At 42.6% G+C, this 14871-nt stretch overlaps 1 protein-coding gene and 1 long non-coding RNA gene across 4 annotated transcripts in view; both read left to right on the top strand.

Moving 5' to 3' along the window:
• TMCC3 (transmembrane and coiled-coil domain family 3) overlaps nucleotides 1-14871 on the top strand; it is a 373454-nt gene that overhangs the window by 164055 nt on the left and 194528 nt on the right. The window lies entirely within an intron of this gene.
• On the top strand, nucleotides 2444-8167 carry LOC116564797. The gene is made up of 2 exons (XR_004275104.1): nucleotides 2444-3242; nucleotides 3501-8167. It is a non-coding gene; the product is annotated as an uncharacterized LOC116564797 (long non-coding RNA).

Genomic DNA, 14871 nt, shown 5'->3' with positions numbered 1-14871 from the left:
GAATGGACTCCCCCAATACCCAGCACCATTTACTGAAACAGGAAAATGATTTCTTTTGCAAAGCAATTTCATGCTTTGTTATCCCCAACATGTCTCTAAAATACAAGGTAAAATGGCAGTACCAGAAAGTCCCTATTCATTCCTGAGGCTGAAAAGCAAAAATAAAATCTGAAAGGGGGCTCCAGAAGCCCATGGCATTGTCTGCTAGACATTCTCATGCTTTGAGGATCATTGTGTAGCATTATGAAGATATTTGCTTTAAAATCATGCCTCCTGCAAGGAAAATTGTAGCCTCAAACACTGTGTCATTATGTAAATAGGTGTTAATGAATCGATTGTATAAAGTATACTGTGATTGAGAGTTGAGCTGTTTTTATGAGAAGATCACAGAAAGACAGCTGGATTTTCTTCTGCTTTTTTTGGGATCCTTATATTCATTCTGTTTCACAGATTTCACGGATACGACTTCTACCAGAAGGCAAGTTGTGCAGAATTCTAATCTTTTTTGTGCTTTATTTTCTTATTGCTAAACTGCTAAGTAAAGCCAGTCCCATATGTAAGTTTGAAAAGCTGCTTTAGGACTTAATTATTAACAGGTAACATCTCCTCTAGAAATACTGGTCCTCTAGAAAAACTGTGGTATCCACATTTGCCTTTTAAGATTAATATAACCCATCCTCTCCTATAAGAAATGGGATTTCGAGGCCCTGTCCTGGCTCTCTGTATCTGCAGTTGACTGGTTGAGTATCAGAGCTGCCCTTAGAGGGTGCCTAGGCTGGGAAGTCATTGATCAGCAAATTGCACCTTGGCAGTGGGATAGAAAGGAGAGGGGCATTTATTGTAGCAGGGGTTGTCTTTACCCATTAGTGTTGTAAATAGCAGGAGATAGAAGATTCCAGGATTTGTCAATCGGTCTAACGACATTTTCCCAGAAAGTCTTTATTGAGCACCTGCTGTGTTCCAAGTCATGATGGTTGGCTCTGGGTATACAGTGATGATGCAACATACTGAGCCCTGATCTCATGGAGGTAACGTAAATGAGCCATGTAATGCCTCTGGACTGGACTTGAAAAATGAAGCTAGTTTCCAACCTCACTGGGTTGCTATGATGGTGAAACACATGTTTGAAAATATAAAGTATTAAATATAAAGTTCCTGAGGTCAGTGTGATATCAGCCTCAGCAATGTCCTTAACCTTGAACTTTCTAACATCAGCTCTTTTTCCTATTACCTGCTTTCATGAAGTTTTTCTCACACGGCCCTCACTTCGCCCTTTGTCTTTTTGTGACGGTTGCATTTTCCTCTCCAAGGATTATCCCATTGTCCTGATTGTTGAACAATGCCAGCTTCTTATCTGCCTTGCAAAATATTTTTCAAAAGGAGGGGCCTCTTAAGAAATTTCTTGGGTATTTGATAGGAAATTAGAAAGAGAAAAGTGACTATTCACCAAAGACACTGAGACAAAAATGAAAAGTAACTTTCTGTATTATACATACAATAAAAATCAGAACTTAACACCCCAGAATACAGTTCTCATGAGACATCTCTATCATTTCCTAGAGTTAGAAATGAACAGAGAACAGTTTTGGAGTTGGGCAAGTAGCCAGCCATGTCGTCTGTGGATAGGAATGATGAGGGTCATGTTTGAGTGAGGGAGAGAGTGGAGAGGCAGTCTCTTGAGCATGCTGTTGGAGCAGCTGAGACTTGGAAACATGCAGGGAATGTTTCTGAGAATGCCTTTGCTATGCATGTTGGAGGAAGATCTCAGACTTGCATTTAAAAGACTCCTGGCCTGTCCCAGCCTCCCGGGGTATGTTTTTGTTTTTGTTTTTGTTTTTTGGGGTTTTTTTTGACTCATTGCACAAATTTATCTATGATCTGTTAATTGGGGGAGTTCCTCTTCTCTCCAATTCTAATGTCCAGCGTAATGTGTGTGCCCCTGCCTCTCCCTGCTCTGTGTCCCTGTCTCCGCAGCTCTTCTCTTCCACACCCAAGCCCTCCATTGCACTTAGATGATTTCATCACTAAAAGTGGGAAATCTGAGCAAACCTCAAATCTGAGCCCCTAAAGAAATGTTTTAGAGGATTTTGTTTTACACTTTGTATATTGCACAATTAACTCATCTCTTTTTTTTTTTTTTTTTTTTTTTTGAGACGGAGTTTCGCTCTTGTTGCCCAGGCTGGAGTGCAATGGCGCGATCTCGGCTCACCGCAACCTCCGCCTCCTGGGTTCAGGCAATTCTCCTGCCTCAACCTCCTGAGTAGCTGGGATTACAGGCACGTGCCACCATGCCCAGCTGATTTTTTGTATTTTTAGTAGAGACGGGGTTTCACCATGTTGACCAGGATGGTCTCGATCTCTTGACCTCGTGATCCACCCACCTTGGCCTCCCAAAGTGCTGGGATTACAGGCGTGAGCCACCGCGCCCGGCAATTAACTCATCTTAAAAAATGAGGAGCTACTGCTTTTCTTCATCCCTGACCTAAATAAATAAAGAGGCAACTTAATAGCATGGTATAGTGCAGTTTTGGCAAATACTTTCTGTAAAGGGCCAGATATTTTAAATTTTTACACTTAAACATTTTAACCTTTGTGGGCATGAGAAAAACGTGAGAAACATGAGAAAATGACCAGCTAGACCTAGGGACAGTCTACAGTACACAGTCTCTGGTGTAACTATTCAAGTTGGCCAGTGTATCGTGAGAGCAGCTATAGGCAATATGTAAATTGCCTTTTGCAATTTAGCAACTTCTGGTGGCCCCTAGACAGCTTCAGGATGGGGCTGGTTGCCAAAGGAACCAACCGTGTAATTAGAGAGGAAAGCTGTGTTCCAGTAAGCTTATGGACACTGAAATTTGAATTTAATGTAATTTTACGTGTCATGAGATATTATTCTTTTGATTTTTTTCCCCAAACGTTTAAAACTACAGCCCTTATAAAAGCAGGTGCTGGGATAGATTTGGCCCCCAGACCATTGTTTGTCGACTCCTGGTAGAGTGGAAGAAACTCAGAACAAGGAGTCAGAAGCTGTGCCTTCCAATTCTGGTTTTACTACTTTTTAGTTTTGACATAATCATTTCACTTCTAACCTCCATTTCCCTATCTGAAAAATGAATATGGAAAGATGGGAAACAGTAACTTGAGAGTAGAGAAAGCCGGCAGACACTACTCCAGTCAGGTGGTCATGGTCAGCATCATCAGGGCTAAGGTAGGTGGTCATGGTCAGCATCATCAGAGCTAAGGTAGGTGGTCATGGTCAGCATCATCAGGGCTAACGCAGATGGTCATGGTCAACATCATCAGAGCTAAGGCAGGTGGTCATGGTCAGCATCATCAGGGCTAACGCAGGTGGTCATGGTCAACATCATCAGAGTTAATGCAGATGGTCATGGCCAACATCATCAGAGCTAAAGCAGATGGTCATGGTCAACATCATCAGAGCTAAAGCAGGTGGTCATGGTCAGCATCATCAGGGCTAACTCAGTGGTCATGGAGCTAAGTTGTCATGATAGAATAAGAAATATTTGGTCTTTGTCCCTGGTTTCTGACACAGAACTTGTATAACCCTTGGAATGTCCTAAGTGACAGGCATAATAGGATTATTTTCTATTATTCATAACAAGCCCCTTCAGCCTTACCTGAGGTTCTGCTAATGAGATGATTTTTGGTAGGCCCATAGATAGCTTCACGATGGGGCTGGTTGCCAAAGGAACCAACCATGTTAATTAAAGAGTGGAACTTTCAGGGCCACTGGTATGATTTGGCTGTGTCCCCACCGAAATCTCATCTTGAATTGTAGTTCCTACAATTCCCACATGTTATGGGAAGAATCCAGTGTAAGGCAATTGAATCATGGGATGGGTCTTTCTCATGCTGTTCTCATGATAGTGAATAATTCCCATGAGATCCAATGGTTTTCTAAAGAGGAGTTCCCTGCACCAGCTGTTTCTTGCCTGCCACCATGTAAGATGTCCCTTGTTCTTCTGCCATGATTGTGAGGCCTCTCCAGCCATGTGGAACCATGAATCAATTATACCTCTTCCCTTCATAAATTACACAGTGTCAGGTATGTCTTTATTAGCAGCATAGAGCCACCCTTCCTTCAGGGAGGGGTAAAGGGGTCAAGATTGAGTTAATCACCAGTGGCCAATGATGGAATCAATCATACCTCTGTTATGGAGGCTCCATTAAAAAACACTGGAGGACAGTGTTCTGAGGGTTCCAGACTGATGAATGCATCCATGTACCAGGAGTGGGGTGCATCCCAACCCCGCAGGGATGGAAGCTTATGCACTCTGCCCCTTCTGGACCTCATCCCGTGTGCTTCTTCCTTGAGTGTTCATGTGTATCCTTTATAATAAACAAGTAAGAGTAGTATAGTCTTCTCCTTAGTTCTGTGAGCCCTGAGAAGGGAGTTTTAGGACTCCCCTGACCCCCAATTTATAGCCAGTCAGAAGTATAGAGGGCCCAGAACTTGCAACTGGTGTCTGAAATGGGGCAGTCTTGTGGGGCTCTATGTTCACTCTGGGTAATTAGTGTCAGAACTGAATTGAATTGAATTACAGGATACCTGGCTGCTGTCCAGAAAACTGGAGAATTAGTTGGCGTGAGGAAAAATCACCACATTTGGTGTTAGAAGTGTTGTGAGTGAAACAGTGGAGAGCCACATTGACAGCATGCACCCTTGATAGGCTTTGCTGAAAATGGCAGCCCAGCCCTGTGGTCATCCTCCAGAAAAGCCATTGACACCAGTTCAAACATGAGGAAAAGACCAGGTAGAACTAGGGACAGTATACAAAATACCTGATCGCTGTTCCTCAAAACTGACAGGCCATCAAAAACAAGGCAAGTATGAACTCCAGTCACAAAACAAGGAGACAGGATTAAACATGACATGGGATCCTGGATGTGGGATCTTGGGAGAGAAAAAGGACCTTAGGGAAAACCTGGTAACATCTGAATAAAGTGTGGCATTTAGTTAATCGTCACGTGTTGGTGTTGGTTCCTTCATTGTGACAAAACTCCCGTGGTAATGTAAGATGTTCACATTGCAGGGACTTAGGTTAGCAGAAGAGGTGAACTTTGCAACCTTGCTATCAATCTAAAACTGTTCTACAATAAAAGCTTTACAGTAAAAAACCACTAAGAAAAATCTCTAGGATTTGGCAGTTGATTAGGTAAGGAGGGCAAGGGAGAAGGAGAAATAAAGATTTTGTCAAAGTCTGGCCTGATTACCTTGCAAGTTAGCTATGCTAGTGGACAGAAGTAACTGACTGTAGGAGGCGTTCTGGCTTGCAATAGGAAGTATGAAGTTGTGGTGCTAGGGATGTATCCATGAATGCGATGTACTGTTTAACAGTTTAAAGTAATACAAATGCCCAGAAAGGGCTTTTGGGTTTTAGATGTTTTGTTTAAAATGACCTCTAGCCTCACAGCATTTGGCATTTAAATTCTAATTTAAGAAAGAAAGATGAACTGGATTAAAAATAAAATAGTGATTGAACTTTGTATAAATAGCTGGACTCCTCCTCATGTATCTATGTTTCTACGGGAGTAAATTTATCTTTATGTCGTTAATGCATTGCTGGAGCTTGCAGTAGCTAGCAGCCCCTCTTTATTTGCAGAAGGACTTAGAGTCACGTTGCCAAGTGAAACATGATGTAAGTGACTCAGCAGCAAGAGCCAGCCTTTTTTCTTTAGCTAGAAGTGCTAGATGTGTTGACCCAAATATACTGAAGAGCATGTTTTGTTTACTTCAGACAAGAAGTAAAAGCTTTGTTTGAGTCATTCCTTTTTCTATCTATCCTATTTATATTTTACAGCCAGCACTGCCTCAAAAATGTACACAGCCATTCATCAGAGGCCTGCAATGTCTGCCATGCCTTAACAATATATGACATGTGTGAAATTTATCAATGTAGATAAAACCACAGGCAAGACCTCACGCCTGCATAGGTCATGAACGGGTCTTCACCAAAGAAGAAATTCAGGTGGCAGTCCATGTGCAAACAAAATTAAACTTTGTGAGTAACAAGAGATATATAATTAAACTTGTGAAGATAGCAAAGAAATACAGGAGCCAGTGCTGGCAAGGGAATGAGGAAGAGTGCACTGGCAGGAATATAGAGCAACGTAATTTAGGGGGAGGGAAGCTTGAAATATATAGTCCAGATTTTAAAATGTATTTAACCTTTGTTTCAGTCACTACACTTCTAGAGACTATCCTAAGGGAACAGGCATATAAAGAGAGGTGAAAAGAATGATGATCTAAGCATTGTTTAAAATAGTAAAGCACTGTGATAACATCCAACAACAAGACAGACACTAGTTAGCTTCAGTGTTGTAGATGTAGCTATTGTAATAGAAAGACTTGCATTCAGTTTTTGGAAAAACTTCTTTCAAAATGCATTCGTATAGTCCAGTTTATACAAAAGGTGTGTGTGCATGCATGCTTCTAAAAGAACATATGTTACATTTTAACTGCTTTTAAACTGTAAATGAAAATAAAAATGTTTTCATTCTAAACCACAATGTGGACTCTCAGCGCTAAATTCTGAGTGACGTAAGCTGTCCTTCTCTCATAAATTACTATTATTTTTGTAGAGCCTAAAACATGTACCCATCACCACCCATATGCTCCCTCTCCAAAATAATCCTGACTTTCTTAAATAAAAATTATAGCTCATCCTAAATTATTGAGAAAGAATTTTCACTCAGTGTGAAGAACCTAGAGCTGTGTTATAGAGAAGCCAGCTAACAGTTATTGCTGCTTAGTTTTATTTTATGCTACGGTAGTTAACCAAAACAGTGCTTCATAAAAAACACTATACTTACAAATACAGGGTGAAAAAGAGGATTTCAGTGAGAAAGTGGGATTTTCTTCACTTTGATTTCATTAATTTACATCTTGCCTCTTTCCAAATGTATTTAAAGTACCTAGATCATGTGCTAAACATAAAAAAGGGCTCACACACATGAACTAACCCACTGCACCATCACACTGCCCCCAGGCTAGTATGATAAAAGGCAGGGATGATAAAAGGCAGAACATATTTCCAAAGACACTCAAGATCTCTGAACTAGAGACTTCACCTTTAACACATGAATGAAATGACTCAAAAATCATCTTTCTTCCAAAGTCAATTGAAAACCAGTGTGGCCATGTAGTTCAGATCAGCCCAGGGGCAGAGCTTGAGAAGAAGAGCTGACTGTAGCCAGCAGGGGCCCTAAGTAAATAAGGCTTCATGTAACCATATACAGCCTGACAAGAGTAGTAGAAGAAAGGAAAAGGGGTGACCAAGGGGAAAGCGTTTAGAGGGCATCTGCTCTTTGCCAAGCACTAAACTGAAATGCTTATTGTGTGCTGTCTCATGCAGTAAGCTGCAGGCATATTCTAATGTTCAGATAGGAGTTTGATCTAAATATTTCTAAATAAATCAGTCTTCTTCCTGATGATACCCTTACCAGCTGCTTGCCGTGGACCGCCATCTCCAGATCTGCCAGTCACCCAGCTAGCTGTTAATTATCCCAGATTTCCCCTCCTCCCACCACTCTTGAGTATCTCATCAGCCACTTCTTAAACTGCCTGCCGCAGCCACAGTGAGGAGAGCTTGGGATTATTTGAAGAGATCCACCAGATACCTTGGATTTCAGAGCCAGACTTGTGAGCAGGACTTCACTTTAGTCTTCCTCATTGGTATCTGCCTTTTTCCAGAAAGGATTTGAAGTACCAAAATCTTCCAACAGAATGTGCGCCGTGAGACGTTTTGTAAGAGAGAGAAATTTTACCAACTCTACGTAGAGGGGGCAGTATATACAAAAGCAAAACAAAGTGAACAAAGGAAAGAAAAGAAATGTCCCACTATGGTGGGAATGAGCAACAGGAGATGGGGAGAAAGACTGAGCACAGTTGCTCCTGGGAGTGGAGCTCCTTATGATGCGTTAGTGATTCAGTAGGTGACACCTATGAAGGGTGATCACAGCTTTGTGGAAAGAGGTTTGTCTCTGAGCTTTTCCCAGTGCCTGGTAGGCTTCTTCTGTATTAGGACAACTTCACACCAAGATTCCTTCCAGAACCTTGAGCCTACTTAATCCCATCCCCATTATTTCTGCCATGCTGAGCTACACATACGATGTCAACCTCTTTTATGCTAACATCCCCTTCTTGCTCTTCGCGCACCTCCGCCTTTCCATCCCTTAGTACTACTCCAGATCCTCCCCGCTTCTTCAAGCCATCGCTCCGCTACCACTACCTTTTCGCAAGATTCCAAACGGGTCTGAGGACTAAGTCTGGCCCTCTGCCATGTTTTGCTTAATCTACACATCCTGCCTTTATCACTGGCAAGAGCCAAGATTCTGCGGTCTCCTGTTTGCTGAAGTCTCCAGCACTCTGTGCTGTTTCCTACTCCCATTCCCTGTTGTTTCCTGGTCTTTCCTGTGTTCCATGTCTTGGTCTGGGTGGTAGTCAGCGAAGTCTGTTCAGTTAGTAAAAATTCACAGAACACTTATTTTGCAATTTTCTGTGAGCATGTTATATATCAGGTTAAAAAAATTTAGAAGTTAATGGGCTGGGTATGGTGGCTCAAACCTGTAATCCCAGCGCTTTGGGAGGCCGAGGTGGGTGGATCACCTGAGGTCAGGAGTTCAAGACCAGCCTGGCCAACATGGTGAAATCCCATCTGTTAAAAAAAAAAAAAAAATCCCTATTTCTCTAGATAAACCCTGCAGTGGACATCATTATTTTCCCCATTTTGTAAATGAAGATACGGGAACATGGAAAGGACACACAGTTTGTCTATGGTCATTCAATTGGTACATGACAGAACTGGGAGTCACACTTGGGTGGCCTGTGCTTTTTATTTTTGGAGATGGACTCTCACTCTGTTGCCCAGGCTGGGGTGCAATGGGATGATCTCAGCTCACTGCAACCTCTGCCTCCCAGGTTTAAGTGATTCTCCTGCCTCAGCCTCCCAAGTAGCTGGGATTACAGGCGTGCGCCACCTCACCTAGCCAATTTTTTACATTTTTAGAAGAGGCAGGGTTTCACCATGTTGGTCAGGCTGGTCTTGAACTCCAAACCTCAAGTGATCCACCCGTCTCAGCCTCCCAAAGTGTTGGGATTACAGGCGTGAGCCACCGCACCCAGCCTTGGCCTGTGCTCTTGACCATGTGTCTTCCTTCTTGTCAAGAGAGTTGGTCCAACCATGAAAGACTCTAATTCTACTCTTGGCTTCTCTTTTCCACTTCAATATCCAAACCATGAGTTTCAGAGATTCATTTACATTGTTGTTTTAAGTGCTATGGTAGATTAAAGGTGGCCATGAATTATTTGCAACTCCTTTCATTGATATGTAGGATCTTATTATCCTCCCCTTGACTTTGGGCTGATCTTAACAATTCGCTTCACTGGTAGAATGCAGTAGAGATGACACTGCTTGACTTATGAGGTAGACTGTAAGAAGCTTTGTAGCATCTGCCTTGGTTCCTTTGAACACTGACTCTTAGAATTGCCAAGCTGTGGGAAGCCATAGAGAGGCCCACATGCAAAGGAAATATGGACACTGGCTGACAGCCCAGCTTGGCTCCCAGCCTACAGCCAGCACCAACTTGCCAACCATGTAAAGGAGTCATCTTGGAATCGGATCCTCCAGCCTCAATTGAATGACCCCAGTTAATGTCTCATAGAGCAGAGATGAGCTATTCCCGCTGAGCACTGCCCAAACTGAAGATTTCATGAGAAAAATAAATGACTAGTATCATCTTAGGACACTAAATTTTGGAATGGCATGTTATATAGCAGTGACCGGAACCCAGCTAATTTTGTTTAACCAATGTATATTAGCATCATATGTGAGATCAGAAAAAGTTTTGCTTTCTTTAATATTAATGTTATCATAGAAAGTTTCTTCTAGCAAAACCTTAACTCTTAATTCAAGCCATTCCTGAAAATCATTCCAGGAATTATCTTTGCTGCTAAAAATGCTTTTTTCTCTATCCTCACTAAAGAAAATACCAAAGACCACCTACGGTAGCTCAGAGTTACTGACTCAATTGAAACTTTCTAGGAAAAAACACATTTGCTGGTAGAATATCAACAAAGTCCCATCAAAATAATTGTAGGAAGTAAATCAATGTAAAATCAGTTTCTTTATAAATCTGTGAGTTGCTAGAAATTAGATATGAAAACTGTACAGTCTAAAGTTAGTTCTTCACATTAGCTAAATGAGCAGAACACTAACATCTCACATTTTTGGCTGGGACTCCCCACTTACTCAAGATATTTGCTTGGCAAATATTTTTCCAACTAAACTGCAGTTACACAGGGTGTGTTCTACCACACTGGACCAGCCAAGTTGGAGAGCGACTGATTACCAGGGTGATGTGTTTTCTGCAAAGGGAAGTCATAGGGTTATAGCTCCCATTTCTTCTGAGCCCTTTGCGGGATATACTCTCTGTGCTCTTTCTCCAGCAAGATAAGTGAGGTAGGGAGGAGATGCTTTTGAATGCATGCTGGTGGTTAAACGCCTGTAAGAAACTTGATAGGGATATGGGTGATATTGACATATGTGTTAGAAAATTGATAGTTCTGGCTGGGCACAGTGGGGTGCACGCCTGTAATCCCAGCACTTTGGGAGGCTGGGGCAGGCAGATCACAAGGTCAAGAGATCGAGACCATCCTGGCCAACATGGTGAAACCCTGTCTCTACTAAAAATACAAAAATTATCTGGATGTGGTGACACACACCTTTAGTCCCAGCTACTCAGGAGGCTGAGGCAGGGGAATTGCTTGAACCTGGGAGGCAGAGGTTGCGGTGAGCCGAAATCATGCCACTGTACTCCAGCCTGGTGACAGAGAGAGACTCTGTCTCAAAAAAAGAAAAAGAAAGTTGATAGTTCTATGAAAACTTAAAAAGTGATGGCCACTGCTCTAGTCTGAGTGTTTGTGTGCCTCTACCCCCAACCAATTCATACGTTGAAACATAATCCCCAATGCAATGGTATTAGGAGGTGGGACTTTTGGGAGGTGATTAGTTCAAGAGGGAAGAGCCTTGTGAGCAGGATTAGGCTGAGTGGAGCTTGTTTGCCCCTTCCATCACATGAGGATGCAACAAGAAGGCTCCATCTATGAGGAAGCAGGTCCTACCAGACACTGAACCTGCCAATGCCTTGACCTTGAACCTCCCGGCCTCTAGAATTGTGAGAAATAAATTTCTGTCATGTAGAAGCCACCGAATCCATGGCATTTTTTATAGCAACCTGATTGGAGTATGACAGCCACAGTATATAGTTAAGTGGGAAAAAAAAAAAAGAAGCAGGTTGACAAATGGGGAGTATTATATCACAATTTGTTTGATGTATAGATGGATGGATAAGAGATGGTGAGTTAGTGCCAGGCACGGTGGCTCATGCCTGTAATCCCAGCACTTTGCAAGGCCAAGACAGGTGTATCACCTGAGGTCAGAAGTTTGAGACCAGCCTGGACAACATGATGGAACCCTATCTCCACTAAAAACATAAAAAAGCGGCCGGGTGTGGTGGCTCACGCCTATAATCCTAGTACTTTGGGAGGCTGAGGCAGGCAGATCACGAGGTCAGGAGTTCAAGACCAGACTGACCAACATGGTGAAACCCTGTCTGTACTAAAAATATAAAAATTAGCTGGGCATGGTGGCACATGCCTGTAATCCCAGCTACTCGGGAGGCTGAGGCAGGAGAATCTCTTGAAACCAGGAGGTGGAGGTTGCAGTGAAATGGCACCACTGCACTCTAGCCTGGGTGACAAAGCGGGACTCAGTCTTAAAAAAAAAAAAAAAAAAAAAAAAAAAGTTAGCCAGATGTGGTGGTACACTCCTGTAATCTCAGGTACTCGGGAGGCTGAGGCAGGAGAATTGCTTGAACCTGGGAGGCGGAGGTTGCAGTGAGCTGAGTGCCACTGTACTCTAGCCTAAGCAACAGAGTGAGGCTTATCTCAAAAAGAAAAAAAAGAGATGGAGAGTTAGAAAGAGGTGTTTTTTAGCAAGGCCAAAGAATGTATTCTCTTAGATCGGGGGTGCTACTCAACTCTGCAGCTCTGGCTTGAAAGTAGCCACAGATTATATATAAAAAGATGGACATGGCCATGTGTCACTAAAACTTCATGGATGTTGAACATTGAGTTTCTTTCTTTTTTTTTTTTTTTTGATACTTTGAGAAAAAGCCTTGCTTTTTTGCCCGGCGCCAGGCAGGAGTACAGTGGTGCGATCTCAGCTCACTGCAACCTCCGCCTCCCGGGTTCAAGCAATTCTCTTGCCTCAGCCTCCCAAGTAGCTGGGACTACAGGCACACGCCACCACGTCCAGCTAATTTTTTTTGCATTTTAGTTGAGATGGGGTTTCACCATGTTGGCCAGGATGGTCTCAATCTCTTGACCTCGTGATCTGCCTGCCTCGGCCTCCCAAAGTGCTGGGATTACAGGCTTGAGCCACCGTGCCATGCTGAACATTGAGTTTCATATAATTTTCACATGTCACAAAATATTATTCCTATTTTCAGTCATTTAAACGTATAAAAATAATCAGTTTATACAGTTCATAGGCTGTATAAAAATAGGTGCAGACTGGCTTTGGCCACAGGCCATAGTCTCCTGACACCTGTTGTCATTTGGGTTGTGGGGAATTTGGGGAGAGGAAGTGGCTTGCTTTCACCCTCTACTGTCTAAGCTTTTGTACTTTTGGAACTTTTTAGAACAACTATTGTTTTTTGAGATAAGGTCTTGCTCTGTTGCCCAGGCTAGAGTGCAGTGGCATGATTGCAGCTCACTTCAGCCTCAAATTCCTGGGTTCAAGTGATCATCCCACTTTAGCCTCCCAAGTAGCTGGGATTACAGGCATGCACCACCACACCTGGCTAATTTTTTTTTTAATTGTTATCTTTTATAGAAATGATGTTTCCCTATGTTGCCCAGGCTGGTCTTGAACTCCTGGGCTCAAGTGATCCTTCTGCCTCCGCCTCACAAAGTCTTAGGATTATAGATGTGAGTCATAGCATCATGACCATGACCCTTAAAATTAAAAAAAAAAAGACATTTCCATGTTAGAGCAAAGGAAGAGGAGAAAGTCTCTGTGTGGGCCCCTGTTAGGTTTCAGCAAGAAAAGGACACATGGTAGAACCTTAGGGCTCTTGTTTGAATAATTCAAGATCTCATTTATTCAGACTGACCCACCCAGAATTTGGTTGAAAGTTCCATTTGTTCTCCCTAAAGAGATTTATGAACTTATTTATAAATAGTTTAAGGTAAATAGTGTTACTAATTATACATTCTTTTCTTTTTTTTGTTTTTTTTTTGTTATTGTACTTTAAGTTCCGGGGTACATGTGCAGATCACGCAGGATTGTTGCATAGGTACACACGTGGCAATGTGGTTTGCTGCCTCCATCCCTCCATACGTTATTTTCATCTGCTTGTTAAAGCAGGCCTATTAGAATATCTGTAGGAGAAGAGGGTGAGCTTAGATTAAGATAACTTGAAAGCAACACCATATTCTTTTTTTTTTTTTTTTTTTTTGAGACGGAGTTTCGCTCTTGTTACCCAGGCTGGAGTGCAATGGCGCGATCTCCGCTCACCGCAACCTCCGCCTCCTGGGTTCAGGCAATTCTCCTGCCTCAGCCTCCTGAGCAGCTGGGATTACAGGCACGCGCCACCATGCCCAGCTAATTTTTGTATTTTTAGTAGAGACGAGGTTTCACCATGTTGACCAGGATGGTCTCCATCTCTTGACCTCGTGATCCACCCGCCTCGGCCTCCCAAAGTGCTGGGATTACAGGCGTGAGCCACTGCGCCCGGCCCACCATAGTCTTTTTTAAATGCCATTACCCAGACTAATTCAGACTTTCCTCTCTTCTTCTTTTACCCACAATTGACGATGCTTTTATGGTACTTGTCTTAGGCTAGTTTGCATTAGGTCTGTTTATGTTCTTCTTTTTGTCCATCTTTATTCTCTGTAAATTCTCTGAAGGCATGGGTCTTATATATAATACCTTTTATTCATTCACTTATTAAACATGTATTTACTGAGTGCTTTCTTTGTATCAGGCATTTTGATCTATGGAGCACACAGTCTTTGTTGAATCTGACTTTGTACCATCCATCTGGATTCATGTTATTCCTCCTGGATAACAAATTAGCTTTACCTCACAGGTCAACTGTGATTATTAGTGGGTACTTAGGTAGTGCTGTGGTTTGAATGTGTCCCCCAAAAGTTCATGTGTTGGGAACTTAATTGCCACTGTAACAGTATTAAGAGGCGAGGCCTTTAAGAGCTTACTAGGCCATGAGGGATCTCCCCTCGTGAGTGGATGAATGCTGCCGTTGGAGGAATGCGTTCCTGATGAAAGGATACATTCGGCCTCCTTTTTCTGTGTCCTGTGTGCGTGCTTCCTTGCCACGTGATACCATCCGCTAGGCGAGGACCCCAGCCAGTTGCTGGTACCATAATCTTGGACTTTCCAGCCTCTAGAACTATGAGCCCAATAAACTTCCGATCTTTATAAATTACCCAGTCTGTGACATTCTGTTATTGTAACAGAAAAAGGGACTAAGGCAGTATGTCAGGAGGCATTCTGAGAGTCAACTAAAAAGAGACTCTTGCCTGTCACCCATCTGGGAGACGAGTATGACAGCATGTGGGTCACATACATGTCACCCCTTATATAGATTGTGAATTGAGGCACATGAGAGGCACCTGGGGTCAGGGTGATGTGATGGTGGAATAGATACGGATTTGGTGTCAGATAAGATTCAGATTAATTTCCCTTCTGCCTCTTCTTTGTGACATCACCAGTGGAGCCTTAGTTTCCTCTTTAAAATGTGCAAAATAATATCTACTTTAAAAGA

The sequence above is a fragment of the Sapajus apella genome, unplaced genomic scaffold (genome assembly GCF_009761245.1).
Source record: "Sapajus apella isolate SASKATOON/1434 unplaced genomic scaffold, GSC_monkey_1.0 scaffold2, whole genome shotgun sequence".
Lineage (NCBI taxonomy): Eukaryota > Metazoa > Chordata > Mammalia > Primates > Cebidae > Sapajus > Sapajus apella.
The sequence above is the reverse complement of the archived record's forward strand: the minus strand, read 5'-3'. Positions and strand labels throughout refer to the sequence as shown.